The 19,047-nt window shown below is 33.2% G+C and overlaps 1 non-coding gene across 1 annotated transcript; it reads right to left on the bottom strand.

Annotated features, from left to right (window-relative positions):
• Positions 1–5,083: 5,083 nt before the first annotated feature.
• Positions 5,084–5,188, bottom strand: LOC143398672 (U6 spliceosomal RNA). Its single transcript, XR_013091282.1, has one exon. It is a non-coding gene; the product is annotated as a U6 spliceosomal RNA (small nuclear RNA).
• Positions 5,189–19,047: the final 13,859 nt, after the last annotated feature.

The raw sequence follows: 19,047 nt of genomic DNA, 5'->3' as shown, positions 1-19,047 counted from the left end.
TAATAATAAAACATACCTTCATCTTCACCACGAATTTTATACACCCAATTCATTTTCACAGAATGTTTTTAACAATTTCTAATCTATGAGGAGAAAATGTTGCAGTTCAAGATCAGTTTGACTATGTCATATTTCAATCCACTGTTTTCTATAGATTTATTGTCATTAAGTCTGAAAAGCAATGTCATATTTAATTAATTTTAAATATAATTTAATTATATTGTATAATTAATTTTAAAATCCATGGCATTGTTTAATAACTTCCTCTCAAGACTTTTAAAATCTTGACATGGTGGCATTACTTTCTATTTTCCAAATTAAGGACAAAAAGTCTATGTTAGGGTATTCATTACAATTGTATTTGCCATACACCTCTAGTATTTTCATTATGCACATTGTTTCAATTTCCCACCTGTCTTTATATTTTTCCATTATATAGCTTTATTTTTATTTTATTATTTTTTGTTTTATTAGTACATTATGTTTGTATATGATAGTGGAGTTCAGAAGAACATATTCATAATCGCATGTAACATAATTTTTTTTCATTGCTTGACTTTAGTACCTAATATTGACTCCCTTTCTTTATTGGTCTTTTTTCTATTTTTATTCTTTTATTGTTGTTACATTGGTCTTATTTTGTTTTATTGTTTGTTTTCATACAGATTATTGAACCCAGGAGGACTTTATCACTGAGCTACATTCTCAGCCCTTTTTAGTCTTTATTTTGAGACAAGGTCTAAATTGCTTAGGCTCTCTCTAAATTGCTGAGGCTAACTTTGAACTTGTGCTCCTCCTGCATGAGCCTCCCCATTCGATGTGATTAGAGGCATATGCTTCCAAGTGTCTTTGCTTTTTAATTGGTGAAAAATAGTAATTCATAAAACTGGAATTCATTGTGATATATTCATACATGTACTCAGCACAATTTGGTCAGTTTCATTACACAGTTTCTCCTCTTCCCCACCCCTCCTTCCTTCTTCTCAATTCACTTTCTCTATTCAACTGTTCTCACCCCCACCACTTTTCTTATTCTTTATTTCTCTCTTCCATTCGAATATGAAAGAAATCATTACACTTTTGACTTTGAGTCTGGCTTATTTAACATAATAGCATGATGATTTCAATTCTGTCCATTTATCAGCAAATGACATAACTCCAGACTTCTCTATGTCTGAGTAGAACCCCAGTGTATACACATCACATTTTCTTTATCAGTCCATCTGTTGGAAGATACCTGGGCTGTTTCCACCACTTGATGATTATGAACTGTGCTGCTATAAATATTGGAATGCAATTATCACTAAAATATGCTTATTTTAGGTACTTTGGGTAAATGTCAAGGATTGGAACAGCTAGGTCATATGATGAGTCTATTTCTGGTCTTCTGAGGAATCTCCATACTGCTTTCCAAAGAGTCTGAATTAATTTGCAGTGCCACAAACTGTGTATAAGTGTACCTTATTGTCTACATTCTCCTTAGCATTTATTATTATTTATGTTATTGAAGCTTGCCATTCTACCCAGAGTGAGATTAAATCTCAGTGTACTTTTGATTTGCATGATGCTAATGATGTTGAACATTTCTTGATGTATTTGTTGTCCATTTGCATTTTTTTTCTTTTTAGAAATGTCTGTTGAGTTTATTTGTGCATTTACTGAGTAGGTATTTTTTCTGTGTTTTTTTTCTTCATATATTTTGGATATTAATTATTTGTCAGAAGAATAGCTGTCATTGATTCTCCCCCATTCTATAGGCTACCCTTTCACACTCTTAATTGTTTTCTTTTCTGTGCAGAAGTTTTAAAATTTGATTTCATCCCACTTATTAATTGTTGGTTTTATTTATTTAGCTTTGGGATCTTATTAAGGAAGTCAGTATCTGTATGTATATGTTGGCATGTTAACCATACATTTTATTCTAAGACTTGCAAAGTTCTTCCTCTACTTTGTATATCTTTGGTCCATTGAGTTGACTTTTAAGCAGGGCGAGAGAGGGGGATCGGGTTTCATTCTTCTAATACAGATATCCAGTTTCCCCAGCACCATTTCTTTAAAAGTTTGTTTTTCCTCCAATGTATGTTTTTGGTGCTTCTCTGTATCTGTGTAGTATTGTCTCTGTGTTTCTATTTTACTCCATTGGTCTTCATGTCTGTTTTGATGTCAGTGCCATGCAGTTTTTGGTACCATTGCTCTTCAGTAGAATTGAGACTCAGTACTGTGATGCCACCAGCCTTGCTCTTACTGGTCAGGATTACTTTGGCTCTTCAAGGTCACTTATTCTTCCTTATGAATTTTAAAACTGTGTTTTTCAAGTTCCATGAAAAATGTCATTGGTATTTTCATGGAATTGCATTAGATCTCTATATTACTTTTGGTACTATGGCCATTTTCACAACATTAATTCTGTCTATGCAAGAACAGGGGAGGCTTTTCCACTTCTAATGCCCTCTTCAATTTCTTTCTTCAGTGATCCACAGTCATTGCACAGGTCTTTTGCTTCTTTGGTTAGATTTATTTTCAGTATTTTTTGTTTGGGTATTTGTTTTTGTTTGTTTGTTTGTTTAGGGTGTTGTGAATGGAATTGTTTTCCTGATTTGTTTCTCAGCAGATTCATTAGTGGATTAGTGAAATATAGGAAAGCTATTGACTTTTGGATTCTGATCTTGTGTCCTGCTACTTTGCTGCTACTTTATCAGCCCTAGAAGAATCCTGGTGAAGTTTCTGTATATGTATAGGATCATATCATTTGCAAATAAAGATAATTTGATGTTTTCTTTTCTTATTTGTATCCCTTTAATTTCCTTTTCTTAAATGATTGCTCTGGCCAAAATTTCTAGAACTATGTTTATAGGTTTGGTGAGACTGGACACCTTCATGCTGTTCCTGATTTTAGAGGAAATGCTTTCAGATTTTCCTCATTCTTTATGATGTTTGCTTTAGGTTTGTCGTATATGTGCTTTATGATGATGAGGTAAGTATCTTCTATCCAAACTTTTTCAGTGTTTTTAATTAAACATTTATTTTTTAGTTGTAGGTGGACACAATACCTTTATTTTATTTTTATGTTGTCGAACCCAGTGCCTCATGCATGCTAGGCAGGCATTCTACCTCTGAGTCACAACCCCTAATGGAAACCAATGCTAAGTTGTGTCAAGATCTTTTTATGTATCTATTTAGATGATCATGTGGCTTTCATTTTTATTTCTATTTCTGTTATGAATTGTATTTACTGATATATATATATATATATATATATATATATATATATATATATATCTGTGTGTGTGTGTGTATATATATATATATAATCTCCAAACTTGTGTCTCTTGGATGAAGCCAACTAGAACATCGTCTACAGTCTTCTTAATGTATTTTTAAATGTGAACTGCTGATATTTTACTAAGGACTCCAGGGTCTACATTAATCAGTGATGTTTTTCTGTAATTTTTTTTCTCTTAATGTGTCTTTATCTGGATTTGGTAACAGAGTAATACTAACTTTATGAATGAATTTGGGAGTGTTCCTTCTCTTTGTGTTTCACAAAATAATTTGAATATATTAGCATTTATTTATTCTTTAAAGATCTGGTAAAACCCAGCTGAGAATTCATCTTATCCAAGGCTTTTTTTTGTTGAAAGTCTTTTTATTACTGCTTTAATATTATTCCTTGATACTGGTCTGTTTAGGTTTTCTGTATTCTCTTGTTTCAATTTGGGTAGGCCATAGTATGTAGAAATTTGTCTATATCTTCTAGATTTTCTCATTTATTTGAAAATGTTTTCAAAATAGTTTCTTATTCTTTCTTTTTCCTTTTCTTTCTTTCTTTTTCTTGTTTTTTTTTTTTTTTTTTTTTGTAACAGGGATTGAACTCAGGGACATTTAACACTGAGTCACATCCCCAGTCTTTTTGGTATCTTATTTAGAAACAGGATCACAGAGAGTTACTTAAGTCCTTGATAAATTGCTGAGGCTGACTCTGGATGTATAATCCTGCTGCCTCAGCCACCAGAGCTGCTGGGATTAAAAGAATGCACTCACTACCTTGCTCAGCTCAAAATACTTGTTTATACCTCTGGATTTCAGCCATGTCTATATTTTTCTTTTTTTTATCTTTAGTGTTTTTGGTTGGGGTCTTCTCTTTGTTTTGCTTAGTTTGGCTAAGGTTTGATCTTGTTTATCTTTTCAGAGAATTAACTTTTTGTTGCATTGGTCTTTGAACTATTTTTTATTCTAAATTCCATTAATTTGATCTCTGTTTTAATGATTTCCTGTTGTCTATGGATTTTAGAATTGGTATTTTTATATTTCTCATATGACCCATTTCTCATCTGGAGGGTATTATTCAATTTCCACATGTCAAAATGATTTGTTTTCATTGTTTTGTCAATTTAGAATTTATCCTATTTTGATAGATTGAGTACAAGGAATTATCTCTACTTTTGTGTATTTTATAAAACTTGATTTGTGCCCCTAAATATGTTTTATTTTGGAAAAGATTCCTTGTACAGCTGAGCAAAAAGTAAATTCTATTGTTGAGGAAATAAAATAGTCTATAGATGTCTGTTAGATTCATTTTGTTTATATTATTCTTAATGTCTATAGTGTCATTAGTTTTTGCCTGGATAATCTATCCATTAGAGAGAGGGGTATATTAAAAACCACGTAGTGTTATTGTATTAGAATATATCTGAGTCTTTAAGTAGTATTTTATTTATGTAATTATGTTTGGGGCATAAGTATTTAAAATTGTTATATGGCATCATTGGATAGTTCCCTTTACCAATGTAAAGTGACCTTTCTTGACTCTTCTGATTAATTTTGGCTTGATGTCTGCTTTTTTTGGACAAGAGAGTAGTTACTCTTGCCTACTTTGATTCTCCTTTTCATGGAATATCTTTTTCCACCCTTTCAATTTCAACCTGTGGCTGTCTTTTCCTATAAGGCATATATCTTATGAACAACATACGATTGAGGCCAGTTTTAACCCAATCTGCCTGTCTATCTTTTAATGGGAGAATTGAGACCATTGATATTTAGTGTTTTTATAAAAATTATCATTTCCTGCCATTTTATTTCTTAAAAAAATATGAAACATTTTATGAATTTATATGCCATTCTTTCACAAGGGTTATATTAAACTTCTCTGTATTGTTGAAAATTTAATATATGTGCTGCCAAAGTGAACATCCACCCATCTTTCTTTAATAATATAGTCTTCCCAATAAACATTTTCAATGGTTTTTGACCTATAGATAACAACCTTACAATTTACCAGAGATTTTTTTAAAATAGCAAATTGACTATTGATAATTTAATCCACTATACATTATACTAACACAAAACAATAAACCTATCGTTATTTTGTCTATGCATTTCCTATAGTTGCACACAACTCACAAAGATATGAAATAAGACATTTTGTAAGACATTCAAGCAAAAATGCAAAAGAGAAAATGAAAGATGTGGATAAAGCATGTTATTATGTTTTGGATGTGAGGTGTCCCCCAAAAGCTCATGTGTGAGACTATGCAAGGTTTGGAGGAGAAATGATTGAGCTATAGACTTAACCTAATCACTGAATTAATCAGAGATATGCTTAATTGAGTGGTAATTGGAGGCAGGTGGGGTGTGGCAGGAAAAAGTGGCTAATTGGGGGCATGACTCTGGGGTATATATTTGTATGTGGCATGTGGAGACACTCCCTCTGCTTCCTGATTACCATGAGAGTTGGTTCCCTCTGCCAAACTCTTACACCATAATATTCTACCTCACTTTGAGCTCTGAGGAATGGAACTGGCCTTCTATGGACTAAGACCTCTGAAACCATAAGCCCTCAAATAAACTTTTATTCCTCTACAATTGTCCTGGTTGGGTCATTTTAGTCACAGTGGTGAAAAGCTGACTAAAACACAAGTAAATGTTAAATTATAGGATAAATGTTAACTTTATACGATCATACATAATTAATACAGATACATAGATACATAGAGGGTAATGGTAGATATTGAAGGTAAATAAAGCAAAATTATAAAATATTATTCAAAACTTATCTGAAGATGGTTGTTCTAAAAGTCAAAAATTGGAAATAATTGAAAATCAATGTAAACCTTTCCAGAGTAAAACTGTAAGAAAATACATTCATTTATAAGTACTGCTGTATTGAGAACCAGAAATTGGGTGGCTCTAGACATTGGATTTTAACCTATTCTTTGTAGTTTTTTGAGTTTTTCCTAACTGGAGTTTATTGAATCTCTTACATATGTAAATCCATGTCCTTCCTCAAATTGGGGAATTTTAACAAGTTAATTCTCCAAATAGTCTCTTTGCCCTTTTCTTTCATCCTTCTGGGCCTCCCAAAATGTATACACTGCAGGTCCTACAGGCTCAGATACTTTTTCTCTGTTCTTTTTTATTTCTGTATCCTCTAACTACATAATTTCAATTTTCCTACCTACATTCAAGATTTTCCCTTTGTCATGGGCAGTACAAGCTGCTCTTGAAGTCCTTTGCAAGTTTTTTGTTAGCTCTGTACTTTGCAGGTTGAAATTTCTGTTTGATTTGCTGTTATAATCTGTCACTTTGTCAATATTTTTCATTTATTTATTTTTTTGGTTTTTAATAGTTTTTAATAGTTCATACTTCCCATTCTATCCTACCTTTTATTGGTGAGCAGGGAAGCTGAGAGCCATTTCAACCAATTTTCCAGGCCACTCCAGTTTTGATCCCAGGACACCAAAGGAGGAATTGTTAAGTAATTCGCAACTCTTGTCATCTCTAAAGGGCACACAATCCAATAAAAATGGAAATAAGAGCAGTAAGGCATATATAATAAATATCTCTCCTTGTCCATACTTTTGGCCACCTCAGTGTACACAATTCTTTTATTTTTCATTAAGAATTTTTTGTTCATTCCCATTTCATTTGCAGACTAGTTCATGCATATGCAAATACATACATGTTTGTTCCTTTTCAAGTTCCATCTTTCTTTTTTGTTTTTAGTATCCTTTTGTTATTTTGTTCCCTGATAGCTGATGAGTTTTCTCTTTTGCTTTTCCTTTAACTGTTTGGTTTGGTTTGGTTTGTTATACTTTCTTTCCTTTTCTCTTCAGTAGTCAAAATGTCTTGTTCCTTCTTTCTCTTTCTGTCTCTTTCTCACTTTCTCTCTCTCTGTGTATTATATATAAATGTATTTTATATTATTATTTTTTTTTTACTCTGTGGGCTTCAGTAGCTTCCCCTCTCCTGCTTTTTCTCATTTCACATTTTCAATATTCTAAATTTTCTTTGCCTTCTTTCCCTATTTTCTTTTCTCCCAACTAACTGTATTTTCACCAACTGTTTAAACTATTTAGTTTATATAATTTCTTACCCACCTTTCTTGTTTTTTTTTGTTATTAGTATTGTGGATGTTGTTGACAACTGATGTTTATATTAATGCACTATCTTGTTCACAACTCTTTGTTGTTCGACCTGGTGTTAATTTCTGACTCTGCAATTCTTGTTTTTGTAGTTATTATTGTAATAAAGGTCATGACATGCAAGTAGTGTTTGCTGTAATGCTGTATATTCTTCACTGCTATTGTTACTATACTTTATCTTCCCTTTTTATAAGGGACTGAGAATTCAGTTCGATGATAAGCTCACATTATGGACACTTTGCTGCTGCTGAGGTACACTTCAACCCAGTAAAGAGACATTGAACATTAATACTCACACAACATAACCATGTTCAAACTTCAGCAATACCTCAACACAAATAATTCAGGAAACAAAAATCCCAAAGCAATGACAAACCTTATGTAAGAATGGCTACAGGGGGACATACATAGGTCCAACTCATAGAATTTTGCTCCTATACCAACAACAGGAAATCACAATACCTTATTTCATATATTTTTATGTGGTGCTGAGAATTGAACTCAGGTCCTCACATGTGCCAGGTGAGTGCTCTATCACTGAGCCCCAGACCCAGCCCTCATGGATGAATTTAAAAGAATCAGTTGATAGCTTATTAGAAGAGATAAAAGCAATAAGGGAATACATAAACCAATAAGGGACAAATATCCATATATAGGAAACTTAACAATCATCAGACAGACTTAGCTTGACCAAGTCTATTCAAAGATATACTTAAATGAAGTTATCAAATGTGAAAGATAAAGAGAAAAGAAGATTCTTAAGGTGGCAGGAGAAAAGAAACAACACATAAGTGTGTCTCAATTAACCTGACAACAGACTTTTAACAGAAATATTATGGGTTGGAGAGAATGGCATCAGATTTTTAAAACAGTGAAGGGAAAATAAATTATCAACAAAAAATACTGTACCAATCAAAGCTATTCTTTGAAATGAAAAAGAGGAAAAGGTGTGCTTAGCTAAATGCTGGGAGGATTAGTCACCACCAGAACTGAATGCCAAGAAATGCTAGAGGGAGTTCTTTAAAATGAAAGAAAGTGATGTTGAAGAGTAAGAAGGAAAAAAGGGAAGATTTAAAACTCAATAGTGAGAGTAACCATACAGACAAATTCATAATGCCTTAATGTTGTATAGTAGTGTGTATGAAGATGGTGAACAAAACAAGCCAAATAAGAACATTATATGTTTACGTGAATGATGTGAGGTGAGATATTAAAAATTCAAAATATGCGGAGGAGTGGAGTACGAATGTAGTGTTTTTATTGTTATAGTTTCTTTTTTTCTTAGCTTTAAAATCATGCTACGTTGTAATCATTTTTAAATAACTTGTTATACTCAAAGATGTCTTTGTACCCTCAGAGTAAAAACAAAAAATCTGTAAACAAAAAATAATAAGCAAGAAATCAAAACACTGTCACAAATGAAGTAAATCACTTAATCAGAAAAGGAGACTGTAAGAAAGTAGAAAGGATAGGAAGGAACTACATTAAAACCAGAAAAGAAGTTACAAAATGGCTGTAGTAAGTATTTGCATATTGAGACCTCTGCAGGGCCAAGGCACACAGCAGGCCTGGTACACCCCTTCCCAGGCAGGGCAGACACTTGCCAGAGCCTAGTCTCTGGTGCGGGACCACCCCTTCTGACCAGTGGACTACCACGGGAGCTGAGATCCAGGCCAGAGTGCCCACACCAGCCCACCTAGGACCCAGGCTTTCAGTAGACCCAGTTCACCTCTCCCCTGGTGGGGCAGACACTCACCAGAGCCTAGCCAAGGCGCAGGACCACCCTTTCCCACCAGCAGACTACTGCAGTAGGTCAAGCCCAGCAGCCCAGATCCACCCACTTCAACTTAAGCAGGACCCAGACCCAGGATGCAGTAGCATTCATTGAGGGACACTGGCATGGTCTGGAAGCCCATCATCAAGGTGAGGTACAGACAATCTGCATGGGTACTACAAGAATATAGGGAAGAAACTATAATATCTCAGACCCACACTGCAAAAAAAGGAAGAGACATAAACAACCTGAAAAAATCAAGACTGGAAAGTGCCCCAAACAAATCAGGACACTATAATAAGAGAACCTATAGACAGCAAAGTTGATGAATTTTCAGAGAAGGGGCTCAGAAGGTTCATAATTAAAATGATCTATGAAATAAAGAATGACTTAAATTAGCAAATATAAGCAAAGATTGATCACTTCAACAATGAGATAAGAGAGCAAATATAAGTAGCAAAAGATTACTTCAAGAGAGAGATACTCTGGGAAAAAAAACCTGGAAATCGTTGAAATGAAATATAAATGAAATTTAAAAAAACCTCAATAGATAGCATAACAAACAGATTAGTTCATTTGGAAGAAAGAATGTCAGAAATTGAAGACAAAGCATATAATATGGAAAATATAGTTGATCACAAAGTGAAGATAGTTAGACACCATGAACAGAAAATCCAAGAATTATGGGACAGCATCAAATGACCAAATATAAGAGTTATTGGGATACAGAAAGGCACAGAGTTTCAAATCAAAGCAATGCACAATCTATCAGAAAATTTTCCAAGCGTAAAGAATGAATTGGAAAACCAAATACAAGAGGCTTATAGGACACAAAATATACAAAATTACAACAGATCTACAGCAAAACATATTATAGTGAAAATGCCTAGCATTCAGAATAAGGATAGAATCTTAAATGCTGCAACAGAATGTAATCAGATCATATATAGGGGGAGACTACATTGAAAATCTGCAGATTTTTCAACCCAGACCCTCAAAGCCGGGAGATCATAGAACAACATATACCAAGCTCTGAAAGAAAATGGATGTCAACCAAGCATCTTATATCCAGAAAAACTAAGTTTTAAAATTGATGATGAAATAAAAACCTTCCATAATAAAAAAAGTCAAAATAATTTACAACTAGAAAGCCTGCACTACAGAACATCCTCAGCAAAATATTCCAAAAAGAGGAAATGAAATACAATGATGAAAATCAGGAGAGGGAGGGATTACACTAAAGGAAAATCTAATCATAGGAGAAACCAAGTCATGTTAAATACCAAAAATAAACAAAAATGTTTGGGACTACATATTATTTCTCAATAATAACCATGAATGTTAATGGCCTAAACTCACCAATGAAAAGACACAGACTAGAAAACTGGATTTTAAAAAAAAAGACTCAACAATATGCTTCCTCCAAGAGACTCATCTCAGAGAAAAAGACATTCATAGACTGACGGTGAAGTGTTGGGAAAACTCATACCACTCACATGGACTGCAGAAGCAAGCAGGGGTTTCCATGCTCATATTAAATAAAGTAGACTTCAAACTAAAGTCAATCAAAAAGGATAAAGAAGGACACTACATACTGCTCAAGGGAACCATATACCAACAAGACTTACCAATTATAAATATATATGTCCCAAACAGTGAGCAGCTATGTTCATTAAACAAACTCTTCTCAAGTTCAAGAGTCAAATAGACCACAACACAATAATTTTGGGTGACTTTAACACACCTCTTTCATTTCTAGATAGATCTTCCAAACAAATGGTGACCAAAGAAAAGACAGAACTCAATAATATAATCAATAATTTATACTTAACTGACACATAGAGAATATTTCATCCTTCAATAGAGAATATACTCTCTTCTCAGCAACACACGGATCCTTCCTTAAAATGGACCATATCCTATGCCACAAAGCAACTCTTAGCAAATACAAAAAAGTAGAGATACTGCCCTGCATTGTATCAGATAATAATGGAATGAAATTAGAAATCAATCATAAAATAAGAAATAAAATCCACTCCAACTCGGGGAGACTAAATAATATGCTACTGAATGAACAAAGGGTTACAGAAGACACCAAGAAGGATGTTACAAAATTTTAGAGGTGAATGAGAACACAGATACAACATATCAAAATCTCTGGGACACTATGAAAGCATTTCTAAGAGGAAATTTCACTGCATGGAGTTCATTCCTTAAAAGAAAACAAGGTTAACAAATAAATGACTTAACCCTACATCTCAAAGCCCTAGGAAAAGAAGAACAAATCAACACTCAGAGAAGCAGAAGACAAGAAATAATTAAAAGCAGAGTGGAAATCAATGAAATTGAAACAAAAGAGACAATTGAAAAAAATTGAAAAAATTGACAAAACAAAAAGTTGCTTCTTAGAAATAAAAGAAAATACTTGGGAATCAACCTAACAAAAGAGTTGAAAAAGATCTATACAATACATACCAGATCTTAATCTATACTACAGAGCAATAGTAAGAAAAACCTCATGGTATTGCCACCAAAACAGAGTGGTAGACCAACAGTATAGAATAGAAGACACAGAGACCAACCCACAAAACTACAGTTATCTTATATTAGAAAAAGGTGCCAAGAACATGCACTGGAGAAAAGACAGCCTCTTCAACAAATGGTGCTGGGAAAACTGGAAATCCATATGCAACAAATTGAAATTAAACCCCTCTCACCATTCACAAAACTCAATTCAAAATGGATCAAGGACTTAGGAATACAACCAGAGACCCTGTGTCTATAGAAGAAAAAGTAGGCCCCAATCTCCATCATGTGGGATTAGGCCCCAACTTCCTTAATAGGACTCCTAGCACAAGAATTAAAACCAAGAATGAATAAATGGATGGACTCAAACTAAAAAATTTCTTCTTAGCAAAAGAAACAATCTGTGAGGTGAATAGAGTGCCTACATCTTGGAAGCAAATCTTTCCCCTCACACATCAGAGTACTAATCTCTAGGCTAAATAAAGAACTCAAAAAGCTTAACAGCAAAAAAACCAAGTAACCAAATCAATAAATGGGTCAAGGACCCGAAGAGACAATTATCAGAAGAGGATATTCAATCAATCAACAAATATATGAAAAAATTTTCATCATTTCTATCAATTAGAGAAATGCAAATCAAAACCACTCTAAGGTATCATCTCACTCCAGTCAGAATGGCAACTATTATGCATACAAACAACAATAAGTGTTGGCGAGGATTTTGGGAAAAATGTATACTCATACACTACTGCTGGGACTGAAAATTGGAGCAGTAAATATGGAAAGCAATATGGAGATTAATTGGAAAATTGGGAAGAAAACTGCCATTTGACCCAGCTATCCCTCTCCTCGGACTATACCCAGAGGACTTAAAAACAGCATACCACAGGACACAGCCATATCACTATTCATAGCAGCACAATTTACAATAGCTAAACTGTGGAACCAACCTAGATGCCCTTCAATAGATGATTGGATAAGAAAAATGTGGCATATACTCACAATGGAATATTACTCAGCAATAAAAGAGAATAAAATCGTGTTATTTGTAGGTAAATGGATAGAGAAGATAATGCTAAGTGAAATTAGCCAATTCCCCGCCCTCAAAAAAATGCTGAATGTATTCTTTGATATAAGAGGGCTGATCCATAATGGGATAAGGAGTGGGAGCATGGGAGGTATAGATGAAATCTAGATAGGGCAGAGAGGTTGCAGGGGAAGGAAGGGGGCATGGGGTTATTAATGATGGTGGAATGTGATGACCATTATTATCCAAAGTACAGGTATGAAGACACTAATTGGTGTGAATATACTGTGTATAAAAAATTATGCTCTAGATGTGTAGTAGGAATTTTAATGCATTCCGCTATCATATATAAATTAAAAAAAATAATGAGGAGGAAAAAAGTCTTTCCCTATTGATAATTTACTTAAATGTAAGCATGTTAAATTCTCTAATAAAAGATGTAAAGTAGTTAAATGACAACCAAAAAAAGAACCAACTATACATTTCTAATAAGAAGCACAATTCACCTCTAAGACTCACAGAGACTAGAAGTAAGGGTATGTAATAAGATGTTCCATGAAAATAGAATGTAAAATAAAGCCGGAGTATCCACAGTTACATCATGAAACCATAACTTAAATAAAAATCTATAGGGCCAGCGGTGTAGCTCAGTGCTAAAGTGCTTTCCTAGAATGTGTGAGACCCTGAGGTTAATCCCCAGCACCACCAAGACCAAAAAAGGAAATAAAAAATAAATTTAAAAAAATGATACAAGGAAGTAATTAAATAGTGATAAAGGGTTAATTCTGCAAAAGGAAATAATAGTTATATATGCTTCCAATATTTGAGCACACAAATATATAAAGTAAATATTAATAGATGTAAAGGGAGAAATCAACTCCAAATAATAGTATGGGACTTGTACACCCCACTTTCAGTAATGCATAGAATTGTTCAGGTAGAAAATCAACAAAGAAACAGCAGAATTAATCATCTGTTGGCATCTACAGACCTTCCATCCAACAAATGAAGAATGCATGTTCTTCTAAAACCATGGAATAATTTTCAAAATAGATCATATTACAGGCTACAAGACAAGTCTCAATAAATATTTTAAAAATTGAGATCATATTCATTTATGTTTTCCAAACATAGCATGACATAATAAAACTATAAATCAATAAGAAAACTTTGGAAATTGTATAAATCCAGGGAAATTAAACAAACTCTGTTTTGAATAACCAATAATAAATGAAGTTTAAAAAATTCTTGAAACAATTGAAATTGGAAACACAGCATACCAAAACCAATGCTATACAACAGAAGTAGTACTATGAAGAATGTTCACAGTAGTCACACCTGCACCAAAAAACTAAAGACCTAAAATAAAGAACCTATCTTTGCATCTCAAAGCAGTAGAAAAAGAACAAACAAAATTCAAAATTAGTAAAAGGAAAGAAATAATGATCTAAGACAAAATGAGTGGAATACAAAATTTAAAAAACAACACAAAAGAAAAGTAAATTAAGAGCTATTCCTTCAAAAAAAAAAAAGAAATAAAAGTGACAATTCTCTAGCAAAACTATTGAAAAGGCAGAATATTCAAACAAACTAAATCAGAGATGAATATAAATTATTAAAACTGGTACTGAATAAATACAGAGAAACCTTAGATATTATTATGAACAACTATACCAAAATTTATAAGCTAGAAGAAAGGAAAACAAATATATGGAAACATACACCTTGCCCGGATTTAATCATGAAGAAATAGAAAAACTGAACAGGCCAACAGTGAATAATGGGGTTGAATCAGTAAACAAAATCTTCCTTCAAAGAAAAACCCTGGACTAGATGGCTTCACTATGAAGTTCTACCAAATATGTAATATATATTAATTTAATTTTTTAAGTGGTTCCATAAAATTGAAGAGGAGGAACTTTTTTCCAAATTTCTTCCCTCAGGTTAGCATTAATTTCCCTGATACCAGAACTAGACAAGGACTTAACAAAAAACAAAGCTACAGGCCAATATCCTCAATGAATGTAGATGCAAAAATTCTCAAAAACAACTATAAAACTAAACTGAATCAAATGACATATTAAAAAGATTATGCTTCATGATTAAGTGGGAATCATGCCAGGGATGCAAGGATGGTTCAAAATATGCAAATAAATAAACAAGATATACAGCATCAACAAAATGAAGGACAGAAATATGTAATCACCTGAATAGATGTAGAAGAGGCATTTGATACAAACTCACAATCCCTTCATGATAAAAACAGAACACATTAAGTATCTCAATAAAGTGTATAAATGGTAAGTCAACAGTTTCAATCACACTGAATGGAGAAAAGCTGGAAGCTTTCTCTCTAACATCTGGAACAAGAATGCTATTTCCACCACTTTCATTCTAGCAAGAACAATCAGGCAAAAGAAAGAAATAAAGGGCATCTTAATTAGTAAAGAGGAAATCATATTGTCATTGTTTGTAAAATAATATGGTCTTAGGTAGAGAAAATCCCCCACACTCCACTAAAAAGCTATTGGAATTTAAATTAATTCAGCAAAGTAGCATGATACAAAAATCAACATACAAAAATCCTTAGTGTTTCTGTGCACTAATAGCTAATTGTTTGAATTAGAAATCGAGAGAGATTCTTCAGCTATAAATTAATACCAAGTGCCAAAAAATGGATATAACTAGAGAATAATATGGAAAGTAAAATAAATCACATGTGGACAAATATTATTGGTTCTTTCTCATAAATTGATGTTTTAAAAAATGTTGATCACATTGTATAACAGTGATTACTAGCACTGGTAATGGGGAGGGTAATGGGGGTAAAAAAAGTGGTACCCAAATACAGTGCAATGATATTCTATAGAACAGGGTCAACTGTAATTCATAATAACTTATTTTGTATTTTATAAATAACTAAAAGACAGAAGCTGGAAGTCTCCAAACACAAACAATAAGAAGATGCATTGTTTTCATATAGAACAAATAATGTCCACCTTATATTTGTTTTCCTGCTTTCAAATGTAAATTCAGATTAACAAAATGATGGATATTATAGTAACTTTGTATACATAATAATCTTTGTCAATTAAAATTTTCCCATGTAGTAGATATACTACCAAACATTTTATCATGGAGGATTCAATAAAATATTTTATTAACAGACAGAATTATATCCTTAGATAGTCTAATGGAGAGAATGGGGAGTTGAATGTGACTTGTGATTTTTCTTTTTAATTAAGAGGGGCACCTGTCCCATAGCTGATTCTTGTTTGCTATCTTACTGTCTCAAAGGAGTGTGTCTCTGCTGCTGCCTATTTTAGTTGCTTTGCCAAGTAAATTACACAGAGGGCTCAGTAAGTGATGTCTGAACCTGGGCACTAAGGATACTTGACTATTAATTCAGGTAATCCCAGTGTGCTTTCCAGAGATAGAGCAGAAAACATAAATATCATTATTTGGGGAGTGAAAATATTAACTGTCTGCTCAGAAAGATCAGAGCATCACTCTTTGTAACCCAAAGAAAATTCTTTTTTTCTTCTCTCTCTCAGATTTTCTTATCAAAATGATAGAGAGCAAAGAAAATGTTTCCAATATTCAAAGTAAGGAAGAGTTTCTAAAGATAACATAACTATGTGAAACTTGGAAACTAGGAAAATTCAAGACTCTCCAAAATATGTGTGCAGAGCAAATTTAGATGATGGTGCTAGCCCTGGACAAGTCACATCTTCCTTAACACAACACAGTTAAACCCACTAAGGAGCTGCCAGCCAAAATGATGAAACATTATCAAGAGTAAGTAATGTAAGGTAGACGAGAGAACTGCTTTCTCTTTTGAGAGATCAGGGAAAGAAATATTTGTTGCTGTATTTTCCTGTAATTTTTTTAAGATTTGCTTCAACTTTTTAATATGCAAAATTGTAAGAAACATGTTTTTTAATTATTCACCAGATTTTTGACAAGATTAATGACTTGGTCAGGGCATATTTAAGTATCCATCTAGTAATTTGTAGTTATCCATGCTGTGTAATTTAAAAGACACACTGAAATATGCCTTCCAAATGCTTGGAAAATGTACCACGAAGAATATTAGATTACTTAAAATTTCAACATTTTCTAAATTGTAAATGTTCTTTTACTGTGAAAATTTTAAGTAGAAATATTCCAATATCTCCTATTAGCTTAATGAAATTGTTCCCTTAATATTTAAGTGAGACAAATTATTGTCTATTGGGAGAACTTTTATTTCTTCCTCATTCACTGCACAACATTATCGAGGCAAGGATTTTCACCAAGACCTTTTTTGCCTGGTATGTGTATAGAGGGGGAGATCTGAGGGATGAGGTGACAGAAAATATGTCAACTTTTATTGACTTCATACCTTATTCCACTCATTGCACTTTTTCGGTCTGAAGTAGTTGAGAGAAAATTAGTTCTTAGATAACTAAAATCAAAGAGCTAGTTATAGTAAATCGTACCTGTATAAAAGAGAAACCATTAAGACATTGATTTTTATCTATCAAAGTCAAAACATGATTTGCTTTTAAAAACATTGAGCTCATATGGAAAACCCCAGCGAACATGAAAATAGAGTCCTGTTTTCTTTTCCTAAAATAAGCTCTTGGTTAGCCTGAGAGGCTTTCAGGGACCAATCTTGAGAAGGGGATGGGATATTATCAAGGGGAATAGATTCTGTTTTATGGATGTCTTCAAAAACCTTGCATCTCACTCAGAAGTAAATGCACGTGACGCACGGTCATTGGACAATATTGGTCAGTGTGCTCTGTTAGCATCTTCATCTAAGTCATACCAGGTCTGCGTCATTTCCCTTAGTTTTCTACGTATTTTCCTGTGATGATACCCTGAAAGCAAGCTAAGTCTTGCCATATATACCACATGGGATTTTCTAAGGCACATGGCCATAGGAAGGAAGAATTCATTTTTCTAAACCCACAGGACTCATGTTATTTGCAGGAATTTTTAAAAAGCAAACTGACTTAAAAAATAAAATCATTTTAAAAGCAAACTATTATCTCCTGCAGAAACAACAATTTATTCAATGATAGGGAAATAAAAAAGTCCAAGAGACAGTGTTTTCAGATAATGCATATGTTCATTGCCAGCATTATAAATAATTAGGGCTGGCTGATTGGGGCAATCATTACTCTATAAACAGAAGCACAATCTGTTCCTCTACATGAAGACTACATGTAATGATCAGGGATTACATCAACAAAATAAGGAGTATAATGCTGGTAAAAGGAAGTTTATTAATATTTTACTTATCCTTCATTTGGGTCTACATTATAATGCAAATATATTAATTAAGTGATGGTTTATGGCTTATGGAACAATACTGATGGAGTAGGTAGATGACAATGGCAGTGTTGAACACTAAACTTTAATTGCCTAGGTGATTCTCAAACATTACTATGTATATGAAACTCTTAATCATTGTATTACAATTATTCTGCCTTCTAATTTCTCCACTAGAATCTGACATCACTCCCCTATTTCTTGGTGAAAATTTATTAACTCCCTTTAATTATCATGAATGTATGTTTGAAAAAAAATTATTTGATAATTCTAATTTAAAAGATGAATGCTACAGATTATAGAAAAGAATAGTGAGTGTTTTTGTACAAATTAAATGACTTTCATGATATGGACCCTTGCCTGGTGTTTGGGAAATGGTGGATGATGAATGGAATCGATTTATTTTACATAGCTTGCTTCTTATTTTCCAATAGCCAGGTTCAATCAATCCCTGAAACAGAATTAATAAGAGCAGGGGGAAATGAATGGGTCCAGAGCACTTCGTTCCTCTGGAAGACTAGGGCCAAGAGAATGTCAGAGTGGAGCACTCTGGCAGAAGGACATTGGGAGTTTGGGAAGATGAGCATGGAGAATGGACGCTATGGAGCAATCATTACCTTAACACAATGTCCCCTAGCCTGCACTGGTGGAAAGATTTCTCAGAGGAAAAAACTCAAAAATATTAGGGAATTAAGAGGATTCTTTTCTTATAAAAAAAGGAGAAGATATATTTACCCCTACTCTGTAAAATATAAAGACTGAAAAGATAAGTGAAAGTGATATTGTATTTCTTAGGAGAAAAATAGGTGAAATTTGAAGTTTGAGTAAAGGATCACATGAAAGGCTATAAAAGTACAAAAGGAAAAACTATATGTCAAATAATTAAGGAGGCAAATTTTTACTTTAAGACACTTCAAGTAAACTTCGTGGGCCTTTCCCAAATGATACAGTTTATCAAACGACTTTACATGTGATTCACC

This window comes from Callospermophilus lateralis, chromosome 4, assembly GCF_048772815.1.
Source record: "Callospermophilus lateralis isolate mCalLat2 chromosome 4, mCalLat2.hap1, whole genome shotgun sequence".
In the NCBI taxonomy this organism is placed as follows: Eukaryota; Metazoa; Chordata; class Mammalia; order Rodentia; family Sciuridae; genus Callospermophilus; species Callospermophilus lateralis.
Note: the sequence above shows the minus strand (reverse complement) of the source record. Positions and strands in the feature narration are given on the sequence as shown.